General features: G+C 38.8%; 1 protein-coding gene across 1 annotated transcript in view; it reads right to left on the bottom strand.

Annotated features, from left to right (window-relative positions):
• LOC122791842 (T-lymphocyte surface antigen Ly-9-like) overlaps nt 1-17,022 on the bottom strand; it is a 712,953-nt gene that overhangs the window by 477,828 nt on the left and 218,103 nt on the right. The window lies entirely within an intron of this gene.

The following is a 17,022-nucleotide window of genomic DNA, read 5'->3' as shown; positions in this document are numbered from 1 at the left end:
TTCTAGCCATGAACTAAAAAGGCAAGCTACAGGATAAAACAGGTTTATAAAATGAATTAGCAAAGAAAATAAATAACAAAAAAAAAAAAAAATTCAGGACTATCCAAAGTAAAAATATTGTTTAGGCTTCTAAGATATACCTTTGCTACTATGGCTGTATATTTAAACAATAACTCTGTTATATGAATAACAGAACAACATTATTGCTAGCTGTACTATTCAGATTCATCTTATTTTTTTCATTTATTTAATATTACTTTACGTCATTAGTGGTTAACAAAACATTACACTTTACTTGGTATTTTTCAAGCTGATTTTTTTCAGAGTGAATCTATTTCCCCTGCTAGTTGCATAGTTGTTATTTGTGATATCATAAAAGTGCTAGGATGTTATTGGGAAAGTCTTTTTTGCAAACATTTTCTGGTAAACCAGTTGAGTATGTGCATGAACCACTGACAATGAACACTGTTTATGAAATGAAATTTCCAGTAAATCTGATCAACTGAAAGATGTTATAAACTCTGTCACTGCGTATTTGTTTATTATTTACTATTTTAATGGGTTAAACAGACCAGTGGTCTGTTGACTGTTTTCAGCCAAGACCTGGGCTTAGAAAGTAGCATATAAAGGCAAACACATTCTTAAGTGCTGATGGTCAGAATAATGACTTATCATGTGATTTTCTAGTTTAGTAAGTTTCTGGAGCCGGTGATATTTCCAGCTCATTAGCTGAGTGACTTCATCATAAACACCCCATTCATTGGCACTAGTTTAGAAACAAAACTTGTATATAATCTAAGCTTGCCTGACTTTCTGTTCTACACAAGACCCCTTAATTACTTGCTAAATTAGAGAAGTTTTCTGAAACTCACAGGAGGAGGTTAATGTAGCCTTGCAGAGATGACCAAGCTAACATGACACTGATTCAAGGGAACTGCAAGTGATGTGATCCTTAAAGACATCTCTTTTAGGAAACAAAGCCTGCTTTCTCATTGAGTGGCATTAATGTTTTACAATACTCTTGTTTTTAACTTTTTCCTGTCTTGTTTATGTAGCTATGCTCTGACGTAACCTGACTGTTCCACAGACCAAACAGTTAATTGATAAATAGCATGAGGAGCCGAGGATTTATTTCATTGTTTCTGGTTTAATTAAACAGTAATTTAAGTTGTACTGACTTTAACAATCCATTTATATGTACATTTAAGGGCATCTGTGAAATTTAGAAATGATTATGGTAAATGAAAATTGATTTTTGAAGTTTAATGAACTCTCTCTGCTCGCAGTTCTTAAGCAATGCTTACAATATTTATATTCATCCCTGACATTTGCTTGAGTTTTAGAACTTTGATCATGCATTGCAGAGCAGATTACACAGCAGATACAACATGTTAACATATTTTTTAATTAATACTAAGCCAAAGTTAAAAGTGCAGAGCTTTCCAAATAACCTCTGCCTTGAATACTTCTTACTAATGCATTATGTGGCATCAGTGCTAAATTCTCAGATTACCAAACTCCTTCATCCAGTCTCACTTGCTGTACCAACATCTAAACTCCACTGAAGTCCTAATCAAATACCAGGAAGTTCTTTAACAGTATCTGCAGAAACCAGTTTGACAGTGGTTTGTATTTGGCATCGTAATGCCTCATATATTTAATTCCTGTCAAATGGCATTCTTCTTTTTAGTGAATGTGTTAACCTAAGCTTTGGAAACTCTATAATCTTGATAACCTTAGTGCCATTCTGCCAATAACATTTAATCTCATCAGTGTTATTAGACGAGATCTTTGTCTGTTGCCATATTTCTTGTTTCTTTCCAAATTCTCTGTTTACCCTTAGCCTCCACAGTATGGCTTCTATGCGAACGTTCTGGTAACTCATGGAACATTACTAACTATAGAGCTGCCCTGGAAATGCCCTGATATATCCCATCGCTGTACAGGCACCCCTAGCTCTGCTGGTCAGTTACATTGTGGTGATGTAACACAACAGCTCATGCAGTAAGTTGTACAGCAGACAAGCTGGGGCATCTGTGTATCATAGTCAGTTTGGGTTGCTGAATGGCATTCTGGACTACTTAATCGACTGAGGTATATTGAAAAGAATGCACCTGCTCAGCCCTCTATTGTGGTCAGTTCTGCCAATTTGCATATAGTTAGCAGACCTAATATGTCACATTGGCAGCACGTGAATTCTTATAATTTGTTTTATATGCATTATATGTGTGTTTTATGTATTGAATCCTATTGCAATCCTGGGCCTTTGGCGTGGGTCATTTTGGATCAGTACACCAACTCAGTAATAAATAAACAAGCACATATAAGAAATAATACAGTATGTTGTATTTTAAGTAACGTTACTGTGCAGCCTGCAATTTTTATAGGTTATGGCTGGTAAGAGTCATTACATAAGTCTAAATAACTAAATAAACAGATAAATAAAACCTGTCTGAAAGCTACTTCTAGAGTTCATAGGGAATTTGAATGAATCCGAATTCTCCCAGTGGTAGAGAAAGCAAACTACTGAATGATAACTTCTTCCTGTCTAGTTTCCATTTCCTGGGATCATTTCTGTACTCTAAGCAACATCATCCTGTACAAGTTTCCTGCCTCTGATCTACGAGGCCATCTGCTGTTTGGACAGATTATGCCTGAAATACATTTTTTTTTTAAATATTACAAATATGAAAATGTACCTGTTTGCCTTGAATACTAAGAGAACAGTCCATAAACATCTGTCTAACCCCTGCCCCTACACAGTGGTAGATAAGAACTTTGGTCAGTGGTGTGGCATAGTTGAAGCCAGAGCAATCTAGAAGTCTGGGTTTCAGAGCTCACATGAGGAAAGGTCTGCAGAGGAGTTATCTGACACTGAGTGGTAGTCATGACAGGCTAACAACGAGTAATTTTCTGAAAAAAAAATAACTGTCTTTATGGGAGAAAAAGTATGCAATTAAAAAAAAAGACCTTCATTGACATTATGTTAGTAAACTTCTTTGTCTTCAAAATGAAAGAAGTTTCTTTGAAAAGGTGCAATACTTTTCTGCTGTAATGGACAAAGTATGTAATTTTAGCTTACCTGAAATTAGATAAATGATAATCTCGAATCTGTACCAAAACTTAACAAATCTATGGTGCTTCTCAATTAATAACTGTTTCATAGTCCCTTCCCTCTTTCCACGATGACACAAAAGAGTTGAAATGGAATATAAAGGTAGCATGAAAATATCACAAAAAGAAAATATTTAAAAAAGAAGGCATAAGAAAAAGGCGATCAGCAGAAATTTGGATGGTAACATTTCAAGTGGGAAAAAGGGATATGAGGTAAAAGGAACTTAATAAAGTATGAGAAGAAACAGAATAAAAGAAGAAACAAACTGTGAAAGAGTAACAATATGAGACAGTGGGGCACAAATATTAGTGCAGATACTACTCAGGCTATACAATACTGTGGAAATTAATTATTTATGTTATTTGTTTTATTTTTTTTAATTGAGGTAGAACAACAATCTAAAATGAAAAATAATCAAAAATACATATACATGGGATGAAAATAATGTTCTTCTTTTGGCTTTTTCCTAGTTAGGGGTTACCACAGCATAACTCCGGTCCGCTAATGATTGGCAGTAGATTTTTTAACGGGTGCCGAGGTGCCAGCTTGATGCCCAACCTTCGGCAAAGGCATGCCCATTCTACACATGTCTTTCGAACACCACTCGACCACGGGGAGGACATGCAGACTCCACACAGAAGACGCTCCAGCTGACTATCGAACGGGAGAACCTCTTGCTGTGAGGCAACAATGCTACCATTGCACCACTGCGGCTTGCCATGGGATGAAAATAATAGTATGACATATTATTAAGGAGAAAATTAAATGTACCAAAGATACTGTACAGTGTACTAAACAGAATAAAACGGGGAAAAGCTACACTTTAGCAGAGGTAGAACTGAATCTAACAAAGCAAATGCAATATTATATTTAGGAAAGTCTTATATTTATAAGCGGCAGGTTTGAGGGATGTACAAAATAGATGGCCAGAATAATTCAACAAGACAACAGTGCAGGATGCATTATTACATTGTGGAGATTAGTGACATAAAAAACAAGATGATTTACACATTTATGAAGAGTTTAAACTGTTAATACTGTCCTTTCAGTCCTAACAGTGCTCAGAGAGTTGAGAAACACTAAAATAATGATACAGATTCTGTGAAACAATTAAAATGGTATATTGATCTCTGAGAAAACGTTTTTAACAAAAAATGGTAATATGGAAAGAAAAGAATATATCTGAAACCACCTGGCAAAAGAAAACATTTCCATGAGTTTCAAACATGGTTAGGAAACAACATCATGGAAAATGTTGCCTATCCTTTTCAGAAAGCAAGACAGTAGAAAGAAAAAAATATAGAGTCCAATGAGAGTAATGTAGGCAAACATAGTGAGTTTACACAGAAAATGGAACTGTGGTAATGGCAAATGAAAGAAAAGGAAGCTATTATTAAAATAATAAGTATGAAATGGTTTGAAAGACAGTAATTGGTAAATGTACATACAGAATTATGATAGATTCACTATTTAAAAGAAGAAAATGCAGAATGACAGATGAAGGTATAAATGTAGTTTGGGCATAGACTAATTTGTTCAGAGACACTGCTGCTGGGAAGGACAGCAGGACGATTGTTAGAATGAGGTATTCAGGTAATGGGAAGGGATTGTCAAGGGAGGGTAAGGGTTAATGGTTAGAAAGGAGGGATAGTTTAGGCAGGAATTGAGGTAAGGAGGATATAGGTAAGGAGGGGATGAGGGTTTTTATGCAGTTTACTTTGGTATAGATGTTGTGAGATTTTGGTATGAGGAAGAGTAACTATTTTTTTTGGGGGGGGGTATAATTGTGGTTGTTGTGGTGGCCTGGGATTTGTGTAGATGGTAGGGGCTCACATGATGTAAAGGACAGGTTTCTTTTAGATCAGTTTGTCAGATTTGTTAGTTTGGTTTACTTTGATGTAGCCTGTGGAACCTCTTGGATTGCTATAATTGTTAGGGTGATAGTTACTGCACAGTGGAATCAGACTCAGATGTTTTTCTCTCTCTGTGTCACTTCATTCCAAGTAGCTCTTGGAGCAAGCTGAAGAGATTTGTCATTGGCCTTAGTGAACTTTGTTATAATGTTTCCAGGGTGTAGGATTTTATGTCCAACTGAGTTCAATGAAGCGTGAATTCATAGATGTCTGTTTGTGAGGTTATGTGGCACCAGGTAGAGGTGGGAAGGACCGTTGTGTGTCTTCATGCCCTTCTGCACATTTGTTTAATTAGAGCAATTTGCAAAAAAGATAAATGTGTAACAATGTAATCAAATGCTTTATTTACATTTCTTTAATATTCTGAAAACATTGTGACTAATGAATGTAAAATAATTTGGATTTTTTAAGATGAACTGGATTAAAGTTTCACCGTTACTCTTTTTTATTGTCTTCATCTTCACTTCTTTCCTAGCCCTCTATCCTTTCCAGAGCATAGGATTCATGTAAATTATATTATTTATTAACAATACCTCTGTTTTTTAAATAGCTAAGAAGTTAGATTTCCCTTTTGTAGTTTTCCTGTAAGTAATGAAAATGTGTTATACTGTGTCATTGTTGTAATTGCCCACCTTGTAATATTCTGTAATGTCTTTACTGGCTATTATTTTCTTTGTTTGTCTGTCTGTGGCTGTTTGTTGATAGTGCTGCTCCTGGCTGTCATCAGGCATTGTGAGTTGGGTTTACTGTGGAGAAGTGATGTTGCTGAGCATGTGTATTGGAGCTTGGAGCCCTTTACCCTCACTAAGCAAATCCCTTCAAATGCAATCTGTTCATTGAATTAGTTATGCTAAGAGGTGACAGGCTGTTTGTAAAAGCAGCAGGTGGCTGACTCTCCTTCCCTGCTTACATCTGGGTGAGTTGACTACTATCTACATCTCAACATCAAAGGTTATTGCTTGTGCTGGTACTGGGCTGGGAGGCTCTGACTGGGAGGTAGTTGTTTTCGGTGCATTATCCCTCTGCTGGCACAGCTGTTGAGGTGAACTGGCTCTACTGCTGCTTTCTCAGTGATTGGTTGGTCTGTAATGTATCGGTTATCATGTTTATTGAGTGTTTTTTTGGTGGACCGTGGTTGATAGTGGAAGCTGTGGGTTGAAAGCTGTGTAAGGTGAATTGGTTTTGGATGGTTAAGATTGTGAAGGGAGTGGGATGCTTTATATAATCCCACAGTAGTCAGTAGCACAGTCATTACAGCTGGTAGTAGCACATCCATTTGCTAGTATGGAATGAGCTTGGGAAGGGTATAGCGAGAACAGATAAGTGTAGTAGTACATACAGTGAGGTGATTATGCTTGTGACCTTATAGCAGACAAATGCAAGCAGAGCAGTTGTTCGCTTGGTTGGAGGGGTTAAGTAGGTTAGGGCGGTAGTGTTTATATATTTTCCCCCTCCTGCTCTTGGTTTTCTCTCTGTTTACAGATGGCACACACTCGCAGTTTAAAGGCGAGATGGGCAGCTATTATGTCTCAGGCAAAGAAGTTGTTCAAGGAGGTGCGGCAGAGGATTCACCAGCAGTGGAAGTTCCCAGTGTAGTTGGAGGCAAGAGATGAGAGAAGTAAGTGAGATGAACATCTACCAACAGAGGGATGAAAGCCAGGAAGTCGATGGTCAGCTCTGTTGGTGAGGGCTCTGATGCTGAAGCAGCGAATATAGGCACAGCTGCAGGTAATGACAATATATCAGGGATAGGTAGGGTTAACGTTAGGTCAAATACTGCTAGGGGTGGGGGTGTGGTTCTGGAAGGTTTAGACGAGATGCTGCAGGGTTTGGTTAGGGGATGGTGGAGGTGATCAGGATTCACTCGGATGCAGTGAAAAGGTGCAGGACAATATATCTGGTTCAGAGGCCAAGGGGGATGAGACAGGGACCCTGCTATTAGGGAGTGTAGGACTGGTTCTGGAGTAGGGAAGCCCACTTCAGCGTAAAGTGGGTTCCAATTTTTGGAATTCGCCCAGGACATTGGTTGGCTACTCAGACACTGGCAATGGGGGAAGGGGGTGTTTTTCTTTATCCACATATTCCTACTTTGGTAAAGGAGAAGATATGGAAAAGTGAGCATGTGGACATATTTTAGTTGATCTACAATGAAGGAGTGCAGTGCCTAGTTGAAGTGGACAAATCAGGTAATAAGGACTTGCTGACAGCTGTTGCAGCTTTGGGTTAGAAGAGAGTTGGAAGGTTTAGAGGCAGGACTTGGGAGAATTTAGTGCTGGGTTTTGTTTATTATATGGTGGTCTATTTGGAAAAGGATAGCCCTAAGGGTCTACCATTGCTATCTTACTTTTTAACAATCCATGAGGCTCAGATATTGTATGGGGGAAATCTATTGCTGTGGTATGATCAGCAGTTATGCAAAAGGAAGGTCGAGCAAGCATTAAAATAGGAGGTGAGGCATCTGGATATTTGGCTGGCTATGATATGGGATAGCATGAGTGGACTACCTAGACTAACTAGGGTAGGGGGTAAGTCAGCTGGTACCTGCTGGGCATTTAACTCAGGTAGATGTGCCTGGCCAGTGTGTAGATTTTCACACACTTTTTCAATTTTTGCTGGGGGTACATAAAGCTTTGCAGTGCTGGCTTTAAGAAGAGGATTGGGGGCACACTGTTTCCACCCAGAATGTTGGTGGACTCCCTTTGTTGCAAGGTCAGCAAGGTGTTAGAGGATGGGGAAGTTTTTGAGAGCAGAGAGGGGGCATCTCCTTTTGAGGGCAGAGAGATAGGCCAGCCTACCCATTTGCCCATTAAGGTACATTTTTTCTTGTAGGTTTTGGTGAACTTTCTGGACGCAGAAGTCACTAACAAGTTGATTTCAGGGTTTTTAAAGGGGTTTTCCATCAAATTGGTGATGCAGGCAGATAGTGTAATTTGTAAAAATTTGCATTCTGTTCAAGGGAAGCAGGATATTTTGCAAGGGCTCATTTAGAAAGAGTTGCAGGATGGTATAGCCTATTGGGTCCTTTTGATTACCTTCCTTTTGTTAGTTTTAAGGTATCCCCTTTGGGGTTGGTCCCTAAGAAAACACCCGGGCAGTTTTGAATGATTCACCATTTATCCTTTTCATGGGGTCAGTTTGTCAATGATTTTATTTCCAAAGAGGACTCGCAGGTCAGGTGTGCATCTTTGGACAATGCGATGGAGATGATTAAGGGGTTTGAGGATGCTTGGCTAATGAAGGTCGATATTGAATCAGCATTTTGGTTGTTGCCAGTGAGGGAGGATGAATGGCCATTATTGGGTATGGTGATTGATAACAAGTTTTATTTTGATAAGGCCATGCCTGTGGGTTGAGCGATGGCTTGTGCCATTTTTAAGAAATTTAGTTCTGCTCTTCACTGGCTATGGCAGCAAAAGGTGAGTAGTCAGAGGGTTGTTCATTATTTAGATGATTTCCTTTTAACAGGTGAAGGCCAGGATGGAGCTAAGGAAGGGATGCAAGTCTTCACTGATACATGCGAGGAGTTGGGTTTCCCACTCACAAGGAAGAAGCTAGAGGGACCGGCTAAGGCTTTATGTTTTTTAGGGTTGACTGTTGCTGCAGGTCAATGTTTGCTTTGTCTCACGGTGGAAAAAATAAAGAAGGGTAAGACTGGGTGGTTGATGACTAAAGTTAATTAGAGATGTTATGGAACTTTTGGACCTTTTGAATTTTGAATGTGTAGCGATTAGTCCAGGCAGAATGTTTTACAGGTCAGAAGCATTTCTGCTAAAATGGGGAAAAAGAAAACACCATTATTTGTGAGTTATTAAGCTAGTATGAGCAGATTTGGATTTTTGGGTGTCATTTCTTGACCGTTTCTATGGTATTTCTTACTGGAAGACAGAATGGGTTACTTAAAAGGATTTGCGATTTTTTACAGACGCGTCAGTGGACACGGAATAGATGCATACTTCAATGGGGAATGGTTTGCGGTTCACTGGCCCGATGTCTGGGAAGAAGAGTGGAAGAAGTATGTGGCTTTTTTGAAGCTGATGCCTATTTGGGCAGCCTCTGTAGTTTGGCAGGAACACTTGTGGGATAGAAAGGTGATTTTTAATTTAGACAGCTGGGCAGTGGTGCAGGTTTTAAGAATGGAAACTGCTAAATCTAAGTTGCTATTTTTTAAGGAAACTTGTGTTGCAAAGTTTATTAATTTTTCTTTTTCAGTTGTACATTTACCAGATACAAAGAACTCAATAGCTGATGGCCTTTTTCGCTTTCAGTTTCACAGATTTTGAAAACTGGCTCTGGAGGAGTGGGGTTTGTACCAATGTTGGTGCTGAAAGAGGTGTGGCATCTTGATCAGATGTAGGGGGATGGCTTATTCAGCAATTGTGGCCAGAAGCGATGTGGAAGGCTTATTGTAGGGCCTTGGCTACATTTGGTGAATATGATTCAGAGCTGCTGGAGGAAGCAAGAGTAAAGTTGTTGATGTTGTTGTGGCATTATTTGACTAGGGAGTGATTGAAGGGACAGGTGGTTAAATCAGTTAGAGTACATTTAGTGGTTCTTAAGATATTTGTGAAGGTGGCTGGATTGGAGAACTTAACCAGATCATGGACAGTAGCGAGTATGTTGAAAGGGTGGGAGCTAGTTTGTGCCAGGAAGAGTGATATGCATTGCTGATGACAAAACAGGCCCTTAGGGTGTTGCTGTCAGGGTTATGGTTATTGGTGGGGAATTCTGCGGAGTACCCACTTTGGGCTACTTTAGTAGTGTGGATGTACAGAGGAACATTTAGAGTGAATGAGCTGTTGGGTTCATTATTGTGGAGGGACGTTTTTATTTTTTCTTTCACAGTGCTGGTTTGGCTAAAGCAATCTAAAATGGATCAAGTGGACAGGGGTGCACAGATTATGTTGCGTGGATATGCTGAGGAGTTCCTTTGTCCATGGCATGGGTAAGAAACTGCAGCTTTTGCATGGAGGTAGACCACAGGATTTATTTTTTCGTACTCATAGTGGGAGAGTGGAAGAAGCCAGTCAATTTACATGGCTGATATAGAAAGCCTTCCAGTGTTTAGGTTTCCAAGATGAAAGGTTTTCCATACATTATTTTCAGATTGGGAGGGCATCTGATTTGACTAGCAAAGGGAGGTCAGTGGAGGTCATAAAGAAAGTTGGGTGGTTTTCATCAGGGGCATTTTTATCTTATGTAAGGGAAGTGGAATGTTATGCTTGATGACAGTTATTAATGTTTTCTCTCTCCCTTTAGGTGGGGTTGTTGTCATATTAGGCCATTCCTTTCTGCATTGGGAGGCCAAGAGAGCTGTGATTAGACCAGACAGAGTTGGGATGGGGTTAAAGCAATACAGGTGGAAAGTGTTTTGGTAATGTTTTAGAGGTCTAAGGTGGCATTAACTCATGGACAAGCTGGAAGATATTCAGTCCGGCAGTGGGATACCATGTATTTTGGTCCTCTATTTGGCAAGTAATGATTTGGGTTGAGTTCTAAAGCAGCAGTTAGTATCTAGGATGGTGTGGGATTTAGCAAGTTAGAGGTATAGGTTTCCATCTACGATTATAATCTGGTCGGAGATAGACTCACACTTGGTTTGGAGGTATGCTGCTAAGTTTATGGGTATTGAGTGGGCTCTCTGTTTTGTTAATCATTGATTTTCAAGAGTTTTGGGGCAGTTGGATGTTTCTATCATTGATCATAGGGATTTTGATGACAGAGATCCAATTTGGTTTTGGGAGAATGGGTAAATCTAAGTAATTTGAGTCTGGACCTTTTTAATGTGCACCTTTCATTGTTTTTGAAGAAGTTAGTTATGTTGTTGTAGACTTTGAGGAAGGGGGGACAGCCTGTTATCAGGCTGGTGGGCAGAAAAGAGGGGCTGTGATGAACCCCTCTTCTGTTGCCCCTGTGATGAACCCCTCTTCTGTTGCCCCCTTCTAGTTTATTTCTGATTGGGTTGGTATGATGTGTTTGGTTGGTTATAGAAGTGAACAGTATTATGCTGCATCTAACGGGAGGTTGGGTTTAAGTGAGTGTATTGATTTAACATGACTTTACATCAATAGTAAGGTGAAGGTGAGTGGGTAATGCTGTCTACTGTAATTTGTTATGTTGGAATTTGTGACATTTGACTATACTGAATTTATCATATGTTTACTGTTAATAAGTGGTCATCTTATACTAACTGGTATAGTTATTTGTATGCAAGGGGGGATCTGGACAATAATATTTTTGCAACATTATATTACACTAATACATGAAACAAAAATATGGTGGTAAGACTGAATAAGTTATACTAAGGATAAAATTCTTAAGTGATGAATGGGACATTGTTGTAGTCTCTTGACCACTAGATTAAAAATGGCAGGATAAGGTGAAGGATTATGGTGAAAAATCCCAGTTGTCATAATCATTATATATAATAAGTAGGAGATTTCTTGTTGGCTGTTAGCCTAGTATAAACCTATGAACCATTTATTAGTCCTACATGAGTTCTCTGCTAGCTGCCAATATACTTTGTTCCTTATGTGTTTGCATCATGTGATAAGGACAGAAATATTCACATGATATAAACACATAAGGAACAAAGTGTATTGGCAGCTAGTAGAGAACCCATTTAGGGCTAATAAAAAGTTCATAGGTTTATACTAGGCTAACAGCCAACAGGGTCTTTATAAGCCTAGCAATGGAATTCAGCCCAGTTTTGTCCCTGAGTTCCTTGGACGTCTATATGGTTGGGTATGTCAGTAATAAAGTAGCAAACGGTTATGTGGTGGGTTTGTTAGTTGGGGATTAATTTACGTGCTAACAGCCTCTGCTTATGATTTGGATGGCATAGAATGATTTTCTTACTATCTTGACTATGTGTTGGTTGAAGGCCAGATTACTATATACATATGTTACCAGATCCTTAACTATTGGTTCAACACTTAGGGGTGTTTTATTGATGGAGTAATTAGCTTGGGTGGATGACTTTCCAAAGGGCACCATAGTGCATTTCTTTACATTGAGTTTTAATCAGTGGTTTATGGCACCAATCATGTGTTTGTGTTTGACCTCTTGTAAGAGGTTGTTGTCATGGGGGAACTCTATGACAGCTCCCAATTTACAGTCATCTAGGAACTTGGTGAGCCACCGGCCTTTAACGTTAGCCTTTACTTCCGAGAAGTAGATGCCAAACAGGAGCAGACAAAATATGGAGCCCTGGAGTACTCCACTGGTGACCAGTCTCCTGGTGGAGATGGTCTTATCAGTTCTGATTTCTGGGTCTTCTCTGTCAGCCAGTATAAGTCTATGATATAGCAGAAGCACCAAAAATGAAAGTAACCATTTTTATGTTAGGCATAACAATGACTAAAACAATTGTGGCTGTGTCAGTGCAAGAAAGGTTACTAAAAAGTAGTCAAAAGATCAAAAATGAAATATAAAGTAATAAATCACATGGCAAAAATGGAACAAAAATAATAATGATTCTGTAGGAATATGAAAATGGAAAGAATTTAAAGAATATGAATAAAATATGACTATAGAATACTTAAAAAGAAACTGAAAATATTACAGTGGTATAATATCAGACTTAATGAGACTGATAAACATAACAAAGTGAATACAGCAGGACTGTAGGAGATGTAGCATATGACAGTTAAGGAAATAAAAGGACAGTTAACAGAGAGGAAAACATGAATAAGAACCACAGACTGGGAAACAGATAGAGCAGGATATCATTTTAAGTATATTTGAAGCAAAAGAGAAAGAGTAAACAATATTTAAGGCACTTGAACATAAATATTAAACAATTGGAAGTGATTGAAGAAAATTATATAATTATTTTTAGAATATTACACCAGAAGAAATAAATGTAAAGGGAACGAAGAGGTGAACTGATGTGATGAATGTTGAAGTTATAACAGAAATTACAGATGACTCTATAAGAACTGATTAAAAAGTAAAGACAGACATTAGTGTACATGGAGAGGGCATCAATAAATGCAATTAAGAATAAAGACCTATTGGAAATAGAACAATTAATAATTTGATGACTGACAATTATTTAAAGGAAGTTTAGAAAAAAAGGGTTGGAAATTTACACCTCTGACAGCATATCATTAAACTAAGATGGAAGACAGTTGGAGGTGATGGAATTCAAGCAGTAAACATTAGGTAAAATGGAATACAGAACACAGCAGAGGAACACACAAGAGCGACTCAGGGTACAGCTGGGTACTGCAAGGGATCACGGTAGGGAGATAGAAGAGCTGTAAACAGTAATGCAGCAGAAGAGGGTAGACATTGCCAATATCACAGAAATGTGGGCCATTAGAAAGAGGAGGTGGGACATAAATGTGCCTAAGTGATAGTTGTATATGGATGGCAGTGAAAGGAGAGCTAGAAGTAATCTGTATAATGCAGGGCATGAGATATGAGTTCAAAGAAAAGGAAGAACACTAATTCAAGGATGGAGCAAAAGAATGAACAGGATCAGAGCCCATGTTTCACTACACTGTCTGTTAAGGTAAAGGAAGGGTAGGAGCTTGTAGATTGATCCCCAGGGCATTAAAAGAGAAGGGTGAGATTGAAGTAGAGAATAAGGGAGTGGTGTAGGAGTAAGAGGGTAATATATATGGCAGTTCAGAGTCTGTCAATAATTTGAAAGAAGCAGCGTTGCTAAAACTGATGAAATTTGGAATAGTATGAAGAGAAGGGGGGAAAAATAAGTTAGATAAAGGACTCAGCAAAGGATTCCTTGACGGTTTATAATTGGGCAAAACTTATTTTTCAAATTGTACACACAACCACTAGGATTCAGAAATATATGGAAAACAAACTATTTAATACCTGGTGACAACTTAACTTTATAACTAAAACAAATAAAATCTAGGCTTTCACATCTTCACAATGCTTTATCAAATACATAACTGTACTATTCACAAAAGCACTTAAATAAAGAAATAGATGCTATGTATGTGACCAATTATGTCTTCAAGCCTCTCCCTTTTAACATAGGCTTAAGGCTACAGCTGTCATTTAGCCCTGGATATGTTGTGATATTTAAGACAATAATCCACTTATACAAAGAGCTGGTTCATAGTCAAATGGGGCCCCACACACCCATACCATTATCCCATTACTTCATTGTCTATCCCCAATTATAATAAAACCTGTGAGGGTATATACTATTTTCCATTTAATTTTTACAATGATCACAGATTTGATTTGATTTCATAGATTTATAGGTGTGTACTAGGCTAATGGTCCTGGGGCCTTTATAAGCCTAGCCCATAGGATTACCCTGGCATCATGCCATCCAAACTTAGTTCCCAGTGCCTCTGTCAAGTAAAGCCACTGGAGTGATCCCTGAGATGAATTTTCTATTTCACATCCACTCATCAAGATTTCTCTTGAAGAGGGCCACTGAAGTGCCCTGCTTGACATGTATTGGAAGTCTATTCCATAGCATGGGCAGTCTCTAGTTATGAACCTGTCCCTCCAGCATGTTCTGTTGATTGTGGTAATGAGGTTGAGGTGTCTGGAGTGTGTGGTGTGGATGGATTGGGATTTCTTTAGATGTAGCATTTCTAACAGAGCTGGGTTAGATATGGCTTTGTATGTCAAGCAGAGATCACCACTAAGTAGGCGATATGGGACAGAGAATAGTTGGAGTTTTTTGAGTCTGTCCATACAGGACAAGTGCTTAAAGCCTAGGATCCTCTTTGTGAGGTACTTTTGTGGCCTCTCCAGTTGCTGCAGGTGTCTAGTGAGGTACATGCCAAATGGGGCATTGTACTCAATGACTGGCCTAATGAGGGAAGAGTAGAGGGAGACAATGACCTCTTTCTTCCTGGATGCAAAACCCTTAGTAATGAGAGATTTCAAACTTTTATTTTATATTTTACAGCAAAAACATGGAGACATTTGCTAAACAAAACAAAACAAAGCAGTCTCACATTGAAAACAGGCTTAGCATAAGCAAAAATAAACTTCTCTTCCCAGGGGCGGCCCGTGCTATCGGGCTGCCGGACTGCAGCCCCCTCAACCAAAAAAAAAAAGAAAGAAGAAAGAAAAAAAATATTTTTAAAATTCACGGACTCCGCGCATGCGCAGTAGTCCAGACTACTGCGAGTCTACTGCGCATGCTCGTGGCAGTCCGGCAATCCAGGTAGGGGAACATAGGAGATGTCTGTGCACTTTTAAAGTGCACAGACTCGCTGGGAAAATGCGTCGGGACCGAACTGCAACAGCAGCAGTCAGCATTGGGACTGTGGAGTAGGGTTTGGATCGCGGGAATCTCGCGGGACTATGGAGTATTGCCCGGGCATTTGGATTAACGTTATGGGGAATGGGCAGCAAGGACAGGTAAGTGTGTTATTTATTTTAGTCTAGAATGGTAGGGAAGTGTGTGAATGAATATTTGAATGGCCTGGTGTGTGTGTTTATTGTTTAGTAGGGAAGTGTGTGAATGAATATTTGAATGGCCTGGTGTGTGTGTTTATTGTTTAGTAGGGAAGTGTGTGAATGAATATTTGAATGGCCTGGTGCGTGTGTTTATTGTTTAGTAGGGAAGTGTGTGAATGAATATTTGAATGGCCTGGTGCGTGTGTTTATTGTTTAGTAGGGAAGTGTGTGAATGAATATTTGAATGGCCTGGTGTGTGTGTTTATTGTTTAGTAGGGAAGTGTGTGAATGAATATTTGAATGGCCTGGTGTGTGTGTTTATTGTTTAGTAGGGAAGTGTGTGAATGAATATTTGAATGGCCTGGTGCGTGTGTTTATTGTTTAGTAGGGAAGTGTGTGAATGAATATTTGAATGGCCTAGTGCGTGTGTTTATTGTTTAGTAGGGAAGTGTGTGAATGAATATTTGAATGGCCTGGTGTGTGTGTTTATTGTTTAGTAGGGAAGTGTGTGAATGAATATTTGAATGGCCTGGTGCGTGTGTTTATTGTTTAGTAGGGAAGTGTGTGAATGAATATTTGAATGGCCTGGTGTGTGTGTTTATTGTTTAGTAGGGAAGTGTGTGAATGAATATTTGAATGGCCTGGTGTGTGTGTTTATTGTTTAGTAGGGAAGTGTGTGAATGAATATTTGAATGGCCTGGTGTGTGTGTTTATTGTTTAGTAGGGAAGTGTGTGAATGAATATTTGAATGGCCTGGTGTGTGTGTTTATTGTTTAGTAGGGAAGTGTGTGAATGAATATTTGAATGGCCTGGTGTGTGTGTTTATTGTTTAGTAGGGAAGTGTGTGAATGAATATTTGAATGGCCTGGTGTGTGTGTTTATTGTTTAGTAGGGAAGTGTGTGAATGAATATTTGAATGGCCTGGTGTGTGTGTTTATTGTTTAGTAGGGAAGTGTGTGAATGAATATTTGAATGGCCTGGTGTGTGTGTTTATTGTTTAGTAGGGAAGTGTGTGAATGAATATTTGAATGGCCTGGTGTGTGTGTTTATTGTTTAGTAGGGAAGTGTGTGAATGAATATTTGAATGGCCTGGTGTGTGTGTTTATTGTTTAGTAGGGAAGTGTGTGAATGAATATTTGAATGGCCTGGTGTGTGTGTTTATTGTTTAGTAGGGAAGTGTGTGAATGAATATTTGAATGGCCTGGTGTGTGTGTTTATTGTTTAGTAGGGAAGTGTGTGAATGAATATTTGAATGGCCTGGTGTGTGTGTTTATTGTTTAGTAGGGAAGTGTGTGAATGAATATTTGAATGGCCTGGTGTGTGTGTTTATTGTTTAGTAGGGAAGTGTGTGAATGAATATTTGAATGGCCTGGTGTGTGTGTTTATTGTTTAGTAGGGAAGTGTGTGAATGAATATTTGAATGGCCTGGTGTGTGTGTTTATTGTTTAGTAGGGAAGTGTGTGAATGAATATTTGAATGGCCTGGTGTGTGTGTTTATTGTTTAGTAGGGAAGTGTGTGAATGAATATTTGAATGGCCTGGTGTGTGTGTTTATTGTTTAGTAGGGAAGTGTGTGAATGAATATTTGAATGGCCTGGTG

The sequence above is a fragment of the Protopterus annectens genome, chromosome 17.part0 (assembly GCF_019279795.1).
Source record: "Protopterus annectens isolate FY-2018-M chromosome 17.part0, PAN1.0, whole genome shotgun sequence".
NCBI classification, from domain to species: Eukaryota; Metazoa; Chordata; order Ceratodontiformes; family Protopteridae; genus Protopterus; species Protopterus annectens.
Note: the sequence above shows the minus strand (reverse complement) of the source record. Positions and strands in the feature narration are given on the sequence as shown.